This window comes from Mus musculus, chromosome 12 (assembly GCF_000001635.26).
Source record: "Mus musculus strain C57BL/6J chromosome 12, GRCm38.p6 C57BL/6J".
Taxonomy (NCBI): Eukaryota; Metazoa; Chordata; class Mammalia; order Rodentia; family Muridae; genus Mus; species Mus musculus.
The window spans coordinates 87,845,023-87,858,600 of record NC_000078.6 but is presented as its reverse complement, the minus strand read 5'-3'; positions in this window follow the sequence as shown (position 1 = coordinate 87,858,600).

Genomic DNA, 13,578 nt, shown 5'->3' with positions numbered 1-13,578 from the left:
ACTGAAATCTCTTGGGCCAGGACTACACAATTCAGAACACACTCAGTAACAAAGTCTTTCATATTCCTACTAAGATAGCCCGTCAAGCCCCATTGAAGCATTCCACTACTTTTCATATCTAAAGTCCCAAAATCCACATTCTTCCAAACAAAAACATGGTCAGGACTATCACAGCAATAACACAGTCTGTGATAGCAACTTCTGTCTGAGCTAGAGTTTCACTGCTGTAAGCAGAAACCATAAACAAGGCTACTCTTATGAGGATAATACTTCACTGTGTTTGGCTTACAAGTTCAGAGAGGTTCTGTAGAATCCAATATAAGTTCAAGACAACCTAGCCCCTTCCTTTCTGAGGGAATTTTCAAACTAGTGGTCAAAATGACTAAGTCTACAGCTACCAAAACAAAATGAACTGTTCTCAGAAAAATAACCATAACAAGATTAGCAGTTCCCAGAAAAATTTCCCTACCCCGCTCCACACTGAATTCTGACAAAAACCAAAAACTGCCTTGACCTTGTCGCTAGAATTCCCTGTGATGTTAATAGCTGTGACTTATAGCTGTGATGTTAATAGCTGACCCATAAGTTCAAAACATACTGACCAACCACAAGGGCAGTCAGAGTGAGGGACTAGGCCAAAGGGTTACTTAGTCACCCTATACAAACCAACCAATGCCTGAAAGTGTTACTTGCTACACCAATGAGACTAAGCCAGCTAGCCCTGTTGCCTAAATCTGCCCCTTACAAGGTATAAAAAGTGTGTTCTTTCTTTGTTCGGGGTCTCTCCTCTTGCCTGCGTGCTGAGGGGGGTGGGTTCCTTAACGTATTGGATAAATAAAAATTCTCTTGTGGTTTGCAGTGATGTTGATCTCTGTGGTCTTTGTGAATGAGGGTCTTTTGATGGACTCCAACACTTTAGTCCATCATCATTAAGGTAGGAAATGGCAACACCCTGGAAGGCATGGTACAGGAGGAACAGAGAGTTCTACATCTTCATCTGAAATCTTCTAGCAAAATACTGGCTTGCAGGCATCTAGGATGAGGGTCTTCACCCCAACACCCTCAGTGACAAACCTACTCCAAAAGGGCCACAGCTCCTAAAGATTCAGTTATTTATTATTATATGTAAGTACATTGTCACTGCCTTCCGACACCATAAGAGGGCTTCAGATCACATCATGCATGGTTGTGAACCATCATATGGTTGCTGGGATGTGAACTCAGGACCTTCAGAAGAACAGTCAGTGCTCTTAACTGCTGAGCCATCTCTTATCCAGTCAACAGCTTCTAATAGTGCCACTCCCTGGTCTGAGAATATACAAACAATCACACCTCCCAACTGTAAAATTATTTTGTTGCTACTTCATAACTGTAGTTTTGATACTACTATAAATCATAACATAAATATCTCATATCCAGGTTGTTTGATATGTGACCCCTTTGGGGTCACAGATTGGGAACCACTACCATAAACAGAGTTGAGTCCAAGCCCCATGAGGCTGATTTCAAGGCAACCTTCTGAAATTGGAAGGTCCACCTGAACCAGTGATGAATTCAGAAGGAAAATAATCTCAGGCAACAATCTAAGGCTAAAAAAATTACACCCTAGGATCTTCAGGCTATTTTAATAAGAATTGAGAGAATGAAGAATGGTACTCTTTTATAACTAACTAGTCGTTGACTACATCTCGCAAATTAGGGGACAGGGGGAAATTTAAAAATTTGATTCCAACCCTCCCCACACTACTAATTGACCACTGGGTCTTGGGTCTTCTCATATAAAACAAAAGAATTTCATGGGTGGAACTCTAGGGCTCTTCTAACCATCATAGTCCATGATTCTTCTATTGTATAGCAAAGGTCTGATCCCCTGTAGATTTCCACACACTGAAAATATGATGCTACTAAGCAGAACTGCACTGAGTAAGCCCTTAAAGTGAATAGTCTCTGTGTTTATCCCAGAAGCTTTCTATACCCTTCCCTTTCCTGTGCCCTAGAATGTAGGCTACATGCCCGGAGTTCAACAGCTTTGTCCAAATACTTAAAAGGGGAGAGAAAGGTTTATTTTGGTTCATGCTCTTGTGATTTCTCTCCATAGTCAGCCAGCCCCCAGGGGAGTGGGCCTATGTGAAGAGCATCATGGTAACAGGAGCATGTGACAGAGAAAGTTGGTCATCTCAGTGGTCAGGAAGTAGAGTAAGGTAGCCACCTTGTTTTTCCACTGGTGTTCAGTCTGGTGAATGGTACCATCCACATTTGAGTAGGTCTCTCTTAGGTCTCCCCACTTCAACTAACCTAATCTACAAAATCCCGCAGACATACCTATATCTTTGTTTCCATGGGGATCCCAAACTCCTTCAAGTTGGCAGTAAAAGATAACCAACAGACTAATAGAGAAGTACTACAGGAGTTAGAGTGACTTCTCAAAATTGCCACACCATGTTCCTCTGTTTATCATAACAGCAGTGCATCTCTGGTGGGGCAGTGGATAAAGGGAGAAAAGAGGGGGAGGGGAGGTGGGTCATAAAAAACTTCAGAAACCAGGCTTTCTCAGGAAATGTGGTGTTCACCTTTAATCCAAGCACTCCTGATGTAGAGGCAGATGGATCTCTGTTCCTTGGAAGTGTTCCTTTCTATAAAATACCTTCACCCTGGCCCCTTTCTGTTGGTCTCTGTCTCTTGTCTACTGATAGGCAAACTACTTTCCCCTACCACTTGCTCTTTGCCACACTGCTTTGCATGAACCCAGTGCAGAGGATTTGGTAGGGCATAAACTAAGCCATCTCAAACTAGGAATGAAATCTTCCCTCCTTTTAGTTGTGTGCAGCAGGTGCTTGGTCACAGTGATAAAAAAATTAACTACCAGTATGGCAAGTACTTGGCATGAAAAGGGTTGGGTTTGATACTCATCACTATAGTAGAGGGCAGGAAGTTTGGAGATGCCAATCCATAGAGCACTTGTCTATCAAGTATAATCCCTGAGTTCAATCACAAGTCCCTCTAACACAAAAGATCTATGTGTATGGTTTTTTGGTTGTCTTTTGTTTTGTTTTTTTGAGACAGGGTTTCTCTGTGTAGCCCTGGCTGTCCTGGAATTCACTCTGTAGACCAGGCTGTCCTCAAACTCAGAAATCCACCTGCCTCTGCCTCTGCCTCCCAAGTGCTGGGATTAAAGGCGTTCGCCACCATGCCCGGCTTCTATGTGTATATTTTATAGATCATATATTTTACACATATAAATGTTGACTGTGGCTATTAAAGTGAACCAACCATTTCGTTTTGTGTAGGAATAATTTTTGCAACCTACATTTAATACATGTTAAACCTCCCTTTAGCCCACCACCCAGCAAATAGGTAGTGGAAGAGAAAAGTTATGGGGAAAGTGGGCTTGTTCAGCAATAGTTCTTTGGGAACAAACTTTATGGCAGGAGTTCATTCACATAGCAAACAGGAAATACGACTCCACAGCTGCAGACCTCGAGGCAGGTAGACTCCAGGCACAAACCAGCAGCTGTTGTTCAATCCTGAAAATAACGCAGAGATGTCCAAGAGGCTTGATGCAAGGCCACAGAAACTTCATAGTCATTTCTTTGGTGAGTCTTTCAGTGACTGCGATATTACAAGTTGAGATCAACACTGCTTATATAAGGCAAACCAAAATGTACCTGTCTTTAGTGAAGAATAGAGAAGTGGAACAAACCAATCCAAGGCTCAGTGCTAGTCTCCCACTGTCTGTGGGGTCACATTTGTACTCCTTCCTCACAGACCCTTCACATGTTTGCTATTTCAAAACACCTGTTCACCTGTTTCTGACTTAGGAAAACTTTCTTTCACATGTTTGCTTTAGCAAGACATCCTTTTTTTTTTTCACCTGTGTGCCCCAGCTCAACATCATTTGACATAAGTAACTTCTCAAAGATATAGACGTTTCAACTTCACCTTTGTGCTAGAGCAGTAAAATAGTTCATGAAAGGAAAATTATGTGGAATTCTTTCTTCTGAATGGTTGAGTGAGTGTTGTTGGGTTTTTGTTTGTTTGTTTGTTTGTTTGGTTGTTTTGAGACAGGGTGTGCCCTACTTAGGATTTTACTGCTGTAAAGAGACACCATGACCAAGGTAACTTTTACTAGCACAGTATTTAATTGGGTCAGCCTTACAGGTTCAGAGGTTCAGTCCTTTATCATTGAGGTAGAAGCATGGTAGCATCTAAGCCCCCATGGCAAGGGAGGAGCTGAGAGTTCTATATCTTGATCTAAAGGCTGCTAGGAGATGACTGACTTCCAGGTGGCTAGAAGGAAGGTCTCTAAGACACCCCTCTCCCCCACACAGTGACACAGTTCTTCCAACAAGGCAACACCTTCTAATAGTGCCACTACCTAGGCCAAGCATATTCAAACCATCACAAAGTCTCCTGTAACCAAGGCTACCCTTAAAATCCTGGTCCTCCTGCCTATGTGTTTCTAGTGCTTGACTTTTATATGTGGGACACTGTGTCTCACTGAAATGTTCCCTTTAAAGAAGTATTCTTACAGAAAAAAGAAAAAAAAGAAAAGAAAAGACAAATGAGAACATTAAACCATAACCACCTTGCAATACTTTATCATAGAAAGGTGTAACATCAACCACTAGTGAAGGCAAGAAAGACATTTGATCTTTCAAATAGATGCAAACACCCCCACTTTGTTTAGCCTTGTCCTACCTTTGTGCAAAAACAAGGCAAAGAGATGAATGTTATCAGCTCTCTGTATGAGAAGAAGCATCTATGTGAAACAAACAGAATTCTTTATAAAGCGTTGAATAATATGAAGATGTTAAATTACTGGCCAGCATAATGGCTCAGGGAATAAAGCCTCTCATGACCAAGCTTGACAACTGGAATTGGATGCTGGAGATCCACATGGTGGAAGGATAGAAGGAATTCCTCTGGCCTCCACATATGGTATATACATGTGTGAACACACACACACACACACACACACACAAACACACTAAATAAATAAACAAATAAATAAATAAACAAACAAATAAACCTGTATAAGTCAAGGCTGTGGGAAAATTTATACATGACATGATCCAACTTCTTTGATAAAATAGTAAATGAAAATAAAGGTGGGAATGCTGGAAAGGTAACTCGGTGCTTTAGAGTATTTACTGCTCTTACAAAGGACTGGAGTTCGATTCCCAGAACCCACATGGCAGCTCACAACCATCTGTAACTCCAGTCCTAGAGGATCTGTTGCTTTCTTTTGATCTCCTCCTTCACTAGGTCCACATGTGGAACACAGACATACATGCAGGCAACACAATCATTTCCATGAAAATAATGTTTCATTTTATTAGTATTGGTGATACATTCCAGCTTTCCTACTTTCAAGGATGTTTGAAGTTTTTCATATATCGAATATTCTACAGGTTCACATTCAAAATGTTTAATTTCCCATTGAAGGGGGTGCATGCCATTAATCCCATCACTTGGGAGGCAGAGGCAGGCAGATCTCTGAGTTCAAGGCCATTCTGGCTTTCGCTGAAAGGACCCAGTTATAGCTGTCTCTTGTGAGACTATGTCGGGGTCTAGCAAACACAGAAGTGGATGATCACAGTCAGCTATTGGATGGGTCACACGGCCCCCAATGGAGGAGCTAGAGAAATTACCCAAGGAGCTATAGGGAACTGCAACCCTATAGGTGGAACAACAATATGAACTAACCAGTACCCGGGAGGTCTTGTCTTTAGCTGCATATGTATCAAAAGATGGCCTAGTCGGCCATCACTGCAAAGAGAGGCCCATTGGACTTGCAAACTTTATATGCCCCAGTACATGGGAACGCCAGGGCCAAAAAGGGAGAGTGGGTGGGTAGGGGATTGGGGGGGTGGGTATGGGGGACCTTTGGGATAGCATTGATAATGTAAATGAGGAAAATACCTAATTAAAAAAAAAAGAACATCTTTAATAGCGGGTTGGTGTTCAAGATTCTGGTGTAGCCCTGAGCCTTTTCACATGAGCTTTTAAGCACAAAACAATATCCTGGGTTAACACACTTTAGTTAGTTAGTTAGTTAGCCAGAAGCCCAATGACAGACAAAAAGCAAGATTGGTGCCTGTAGAGACTTTCCCAGAAGTACAGACTTTGGTGGATTAGCTCTGTGTGCATTTTGGAAGGTGGTGCTGTGTTTGGTCAGTTGTACATCCACAATGATATTTTCATCATGGAGTCAGCTGTGCTAAGTTCTGTGGCCCTGTTACACTGGCAACAAAATATCTGGTCCTTGAGAAGAGCTGCAAGCCACCTTAGCCCCTGAGCCAATCTTTCCAGACACTCACTCCCCTGTTGTGGCTACTAAAATGTTTGCTGCAATAGGCATCCTTGACATTCTTCATTAATAGCACCACTGATGGTTGGTTTGTTTGTTTGTTTTTATTTAAATTGATATATGGCCTACACCTTTAGTCCCCAAACTGTGGATGCTCAGGCAAGAGTACTTCTTAATCCCAGGCATTCAGGGCCAGCCTTGGCAACATAGTCAAGACCCCCTCTTAAAAAACAGGAGACTGTAACATTTAATTTCAACACTTGGGAGGTAGAGACAGGTGGATCTCTGTGAGTTCAAGGTCAGCGTGGTCTACAAAGAGAGTTACAGGACAGCCAGACCTACATAGAAAGATCCTGTCTTAAAAGAGAAGTCAGGGGGATATAAATATTTTCAACTTCGCAAATACAGCCAAACTCCTTTCCAAAACAAAGGTACTATACCTATCCTTCCCTATTGGTAATGAGAGTAATGAGGAAATTTTCTTTTTCCCTAAAACAATTTCATTTTGCTGGTCTCATTATCTGCCTCTTGAGTGCTGCAATTAAAGGAGTGCAGCCACAACCAATAAGAAATCTCTAACTGGTTATAAGCAGTTACTTGTAGAAGAAACCACTACACTCAGAACAACCTTCTCAACACTTTTAATTTGCCAAATTTATTAAAGAGTCTAAGTTATAAGATCAACTGACAATTGTGTGGAAGCCAGACAAGCCTGTTTTTAATATCTCTAACCTCTGTGACATTGGGATAGTAATGAAATTTCTCTGCCCCTGTCTCCTAATCTCTAAAACAGAAGGAAAGAATAATATTTCTTGGATGGGATACTGTATGTCCAGCACTTGAGAGACTAAATATGGAGTTTTGCCTCTAGATTAAGACCAGTCTAGACTATATAGTTCATACCACGAAAAAAAAAATCCAGAGTACAAAATGAGAGCCTGTGTCAAAACCACAAATCAACAAACAACACTCTTCTTGGAGGTCATGGCCACTGAGGGAAAAGGTTAAAATATTTTATCTATTCTTTTAGGTTATAGTTCTTATCTTTGTAAACATTTGCAATAACTGTCATTATTGTCTCTATTATAGCTTGACAACTGTCATTAATGTCTCTAGAGTAGCTTGCCTCCTGCAGAACAAAATTTGTGGTTTTGTGATAGAGATTTTTCTTTTCACCAAGGCATTGTTTTTCACTGAGCATTTACTCATGGATAAATTTAGATTCTTAGAGCAGCTGCAAGGAACAGAAACCCCAAGGCAATCTGATGTTGCTGTAGCACTTGAAGATAAATGAAGAACTCAGACTGTGCGACCTTAAGGTTCTCTGGACTCTGCTCTGAGAGATGTTTGAGCACCATGCTAATGTCATACCTGGTACAGTGCACATGGTCAAAAGCCTATAGCTGGGGAGGTCACAGGCCCTGGTGGGTAATCTGATCTATTCAGCTCAGTCAGTCAACAGGGCCTCCAGGGAGGTAGTGAGGACTGAAAAACAAACGACAGTTAGGCAACACTATAACATGACTGAGTTCAAAGCAGGTTTATTTTTTCAAAGTCTGCTTTTACACTATTCTAGGTACATGCAAAGAATAGGGTCAGTTCTTGGATCAAAGACAAAGCAGTCTAATGAGGCAAAAACCAAAGTGATCAAACAAGACAATAAACGAAGTCCTAGTACCTAGGATTTAATGATCAAGTACCTAGGATCTAATCAGGAATGTCACATATTCCTCTGTTGGGTTTACCTTGAGCTTTGTTTGAGCCCAAATGTAAATATTCTTATCTGAGCCTACTTCTTTGTCTAGCTGGGTGATCCAGCCAGTTGATGTTGTTCTTCTTATAGGGTTGCAATCCCCCTCCACTCCTCTAGTCCTTCCATCAGCTCCCCCAACAGGGTCCCTGAACTCAATACAATGGTTGACTCCAGCATTCACATCTCTCTTTGTCATTTGCTGGTAGAACCTCCATATGAGCAGTCATACCAGGTTCCTGACAGCAAGTGCCTCTTGGCCCCTGCAACAGTGTGAGGTTTGGTGTCTGCAGACAGGATGGATATGGGGGGGGGGGGGGGAGGATCTCCACATGGTCCTTCCTTCAGCCACTGATCCATTTTTTATTCCTGTTTGTTCTTTGGACAGGAACATTTCTTGGTTAAAATTTTTGAGATGGTGTTTGTTTGTTTGTTTATGAGCATCAATTTCTTTAGGTTAGGGAAGATTTTTCTATAATTTTCTTGAAGATGTTTGCTGGCTCTTTGAGTTGGAATCATCATTCTCTTCTATACCTATTATTCTCAGGTTCAGTCTTTCCATTGTGTCCTGGATTTCTTGGGTGTTTTGAGTTAGGATCTTTTGACTTTTTGTATTTTCTTTATTGTTGTTTGTTTTTTCTTCTACATTTGTTTTTTCTTCTCTATTGTTGTTTGTTTGTCTTCTACACCTGAGAGTCTCTCTTCAATCTCTTGTATTCTGTTGGTGATGCTTGCATCTGTGACTTCTGCACTCTTTCCTAGGTTTTACATCTCGAAAAAGGGGTAAAGGGTGGTCTCCTTTTATGTTTTGTTTAATGTTCCAATTTCCACTTTTCAGTCCTGGATAATTTTGTTCAATTCCTTCACCTGTTTATGTTTTCCTGTATTTCTTTAAGGGATTTATGTCTTTCCTCTTCAAGGGCTTTTACTTGTTTACCTGTGTTCTCTTGTATTTCATTAAGAGAGTTATTTATGTCCTTTTTTGTTGTAGTTTTTGTTGGTTTTTTCGAGACAGGGTTTCTCTGTATAACCCTGGCTGTCCTGGAACTCACCCTGTAGACCAGGCTGGCCTGTAACTCAGAAATCCACCTGCCTCTGGCTCCCAAGTGCTGGGATTAAAGGCATGCACCAGCACACCTGGCTTATTTATGTTCTTCTTAAAGTCCTCTATCATCTTCATGACATGAGATTTGAGATCTGAGTCCTGCTTTCTAATTGTGTTGGGGTATCTAGTGCTTCCTGTGATGGGAGAACTGAATTCTGAGGTTGCCAAGTAGTTTTTGTTGCATATATTATTGTGATTGCCTCTCACCTTCTGGTTATCTCTGGTGTTACCTGACTGGTGCCTGCCCCTCCTATGATCCTGTGATCCCTGAAGAGTCAGAACCCCTGGGGTGTTGAGTTGCTACTGCAGTGTTGGATAAGTAGGGTGGGATCCAGAGAAGTTGCTTTATCCCAGGTAAAGGTGCAAAACAGAAGTGACTCTGGTCTCTGGCTGGGCAGGATCCTGGAGGTCCCAGTTAAAGCAGGCATTGTGTATTTGTTTGCGGGGGTTTGTGGTTAGGGTCTCACCTGTGATCCTGGATGTGTCAGAATACCTGGGGAATCTACCTGCAACTGGGGTGAGGGCTGATTCGTTTGGGATTCAGAGCAGAAGTTCTGCTCCCAGCACAGTACTTAGGATAAGGGTCTTAAAGACCACTCCCACAGTGACACACTTACTCTAACAAGACCACATTTATAGCTGGGCGTGGTGGCGCATGTCTTTAATCCAAGCACTTGGGAGGCAGAGGCAAGTGGATCTCTGAGTTTGAGGCCAGCCTGGTCTACAAAATGAGTTCCAGGACAGCCAGGGCTATATAGGGAAACCCTGTCTAAAAAAAAAAAAAAAAAAGAAAGAAAGAAAAAAAAAAAAAACCAAAAAAACAAAAACCAAAAAAAAAAAAAAAAAAAAAAAAAAACCCAAAACCAAACCAAAACAACAAGAACAACAACAAAAACCAAGACCACATTTGCAAATAATGCCACTCCCTAGGCTATCCATATTCAGACCTTGACAGTTGTTGTTGGATGCTTCTTGGCAGGCAGACAAATCAGGCTTTACCTGCCCGTGGATCTTTGAGAGCCCACCAGTCAACACCAGCACCTCCCTCTAGCACAGACACACTGGGCATGTGGCGTTTGTTGTTCTGGGTGCCCTCTGTTGGGCAAGTTTGCTTGTTCCAATAATCAATGCTAGTGAGCTGATTAGATAAAGCTCATCGAAGCTATGCTAGTGGGGTTTTCTTATATTACATCCATCTTTTTTTCTTACATGAGTTGCATTGAACTCAAGTCTTCCTGCTTGAGCAGTGAGTACTGCACTGCCTGAGCAACCTCCTCCTCAGCCCTGTCAGCTCACTGCAACTTCCTCACAACTTTGAGTTTCTAGGGAGCAAGACTGAGACAGAGAGAAGTTAGGCCTTCTGGCTTTTTTTAAGGGTTTTTTGTTTGTTTGTTTTTTTTTTGGTTTTGGTTTTTTTTGTAAATTGCTGGGGACCAGGGCTGACAAACAAACAACTTAGGTAATGGCCATGAGAAACTTAGGCCCAGGCAAGGTAGTACAGGCCTTTAATCCGAGGACTCTGAGTTCAATGTCAGCCTGGGACAAAGCAAGTCCCAGGTCCATATATAGTGGTACACACCTTTAATCTAGACCACACCTTCTGCTAGAGACCCTACATAAGGACATTGGAAGGAGGAAAACAAAATCCAGAACCAGATGAGTTATAGAAACTCATGAAAATCCAGCACAAGGGAACCAAACCCACAGTGTACATACTTAAAAGAAAGCATTGACTATGGCAAGTCATTTAAACATAAACTTTTTTGGATTGAAGAGACCAGTCAAGAGCACTGACTACTCTTCCAGAGAACCTTTGTTCAATTCCTAGCACCCACATGGTGGCTCACAAACTTCTGCTACAGTAGTACCCAGGGCATCCAATGCCCTCTTCTGGCCTCCTCAGGCATCAGACAGGCATGTGCTTACAGATGTACATGCAGACCAAAGCCAATATACATAAAATACAATTATAAAATAAGTTTGGTTACACGTAGTGTGTATGTTTGTGTGATAGTGTGTGTGTTTGTGTGTGTAAACCTGACACAAAACCCGTGTGAAGGTCAGGGAACCACCTGAGAGAGCCTGTTTTCTCCATCTATCTATCTGAGACTGTACTTGGGTAGTCAAGCATGGCACCAAGAGTCTTTACCCACTGAGTCACCAAATCAGATTTACAAGAGCTACTTTCTTAACTTTGTTGTAGTAAGATTGCTGTTCTCTATATAACCATAGACATTGTGGAACATCATGGTACAAGCATCCCAAATGATATAGGCCTTCATGGAAAATGTGACTTGACTGTAAGAACACATATCCATCCTTTCCTTTCAATCCTACAACCCAGGTTTTGGTGTATACCTTTCTGATTTCCCACACTATAATAGGTATTTCTGGTTGTCAACTTGACTCTATCTGGAATGAACTACAATCCAGAATGGGAGGGCTCACCTGTGATCTAAATCTTCAGGCGAGAAGATACAACTTTCTGGCCTGGATCTTGGCAGCAGATTTTGAGGTGTAATGGCCATGAAAAACTTAGGCCCAGGCAAGGTAGTACAGGCCTTTAATCCGAGGACACTGAATTCAATGTCAGCCTGGGACAAAGCAAGTCCCAGGTCCATGCATAGTGGTACACACCTTTAATCTTGGCCACACCTTCTTCTAGAGACCTACATAAGGACATTGGAAGGAGGAAAACTAACACTTCTTCCACTGCTTGCAAGGATCGACTTGCCAGCATATCTGTTGGAACCTCCTTCTACAGAAGTCCAGTTGAAACAACTAGCCTCGTGGAACTGAGAAACTACTGAATTCTTGGACTTCTCATGCACAGCTGATGTTTGCTGGGTTATTTGGACCACAGACCGTAAGTCATCACAATAAATTTCATCAATATAGAGTTGCATCATTTCTGAGTCTAGAGAACCCTAAGAGACACATTATTTTACCATTGTCCTCAGTAGTCTCTTTTGTCTTCCATTATCATAGAAACGAAGTCTATCTTAAGACTTGTCCTTTAGTTTGTTTTGTTGGTGTGATGTGATAATTCTTGGTACAGGGGGTAGTACTATTTATCATGAAGTGTGGCCTTGTTAGAGGAAGTGTGTCACTCTGAATATGAGACTTTGAGGAAATCTATATATACAGAAGCTCTGCCCAGGGTGAGACACAGTAGTCTCTCCTTGCTGCCTTTGAACTGAGGTACAGAACTCTCAGCTCCTTCTCCAGCACCATGGATGCTGCTATGATGAAAATGAACTGAATCTCTGAAAGTGTAAGCTAGCTGCAACTAAATATTTTCCTTTATCAAAGTTGCCTTGGGGTGTGGGAGCAAGCAGGCTCTGGGGAGTAAGTGGTGACCTAAGTGAGTAGGGCCTGGGAGCAAGCAGGGACAGGAATAAGTGGGACCCAGAATGAGCGGAGGCTGGAGTGAGGAGAAATGAAGTGAAAAATAAAAGTAAAAGTTGGTTTGGTTGTTCTATCTTTTATAGTAATTGAAATCCTAACTAAGACAGCTGGTTTTGGTTTTTCCAGACAGGATTTCGTTGTGTAGCCTTGGTCATCCTAGAACTAGCTCTGTAGACGAAACTGGCCTTGAACTCTCAGTCTGCCTCTGAGATTAAAGGCATATGCCACAACTGCCAGGATAAGAATTATCTACTTGGGCCCCATGTGACGCCAATGCCTTTGATCCTAACACTTGAGAGGCAGACGCAAGTCTATATCTGATCAGGGCCAGTCTGGTCTACAGAGAGAGTTCCAGGGCAGCCAGGGCTACACAAAAAAACCTCAGAAATTAAGAATTGTCTTTCTAATTTGTCTCAGTCCTCCTTGGGCTCGAAATCTTCTGCAGAATTAAATCTAAGCTCCTTGGTCTTAATTTCTAGCATCTTCTCTATTTGCCCTACTCCCACACTGAATTTTAAATCATTCATTCCTGAAGCAAAGTTTAAGTAGAGGACTGTTAACAGAAATATTAACTGTAAGCACTGAGGGTGGCTTATAGAGGGGGATCAACCAGACTTACATCCTATTCAATTCTATTAGGCAGTACTAGGTTTAGCAGCCTTAAAGTGGAGTTGGATAATAGTATTAGCTTCCCAAATTAAGGCTTTATTTTGCATTATCTCTACTGATATTGAGGGTACCTAAGGTCTTTTTCCAGTCCTATACCCTTCTTACAGCTTCCCATACTGGCATGGGGTCGAAGCTATGCCAAGTTCCTTTCTCCACTCACAGGAACATTCCTGAGTAAAAAATTCTCAGAAGAAAACCACAGAATGTACTGACTGATAGTCACCTGACCCTCTGGAATGTCCCAGGTAGAGTTCAAGTGGGTGTCATTCTTGGTAGCCAATAGATTTAAAGGTCAACATGCTTAGCCAATAAGAACTGTATTTTTGCTTATGTAAC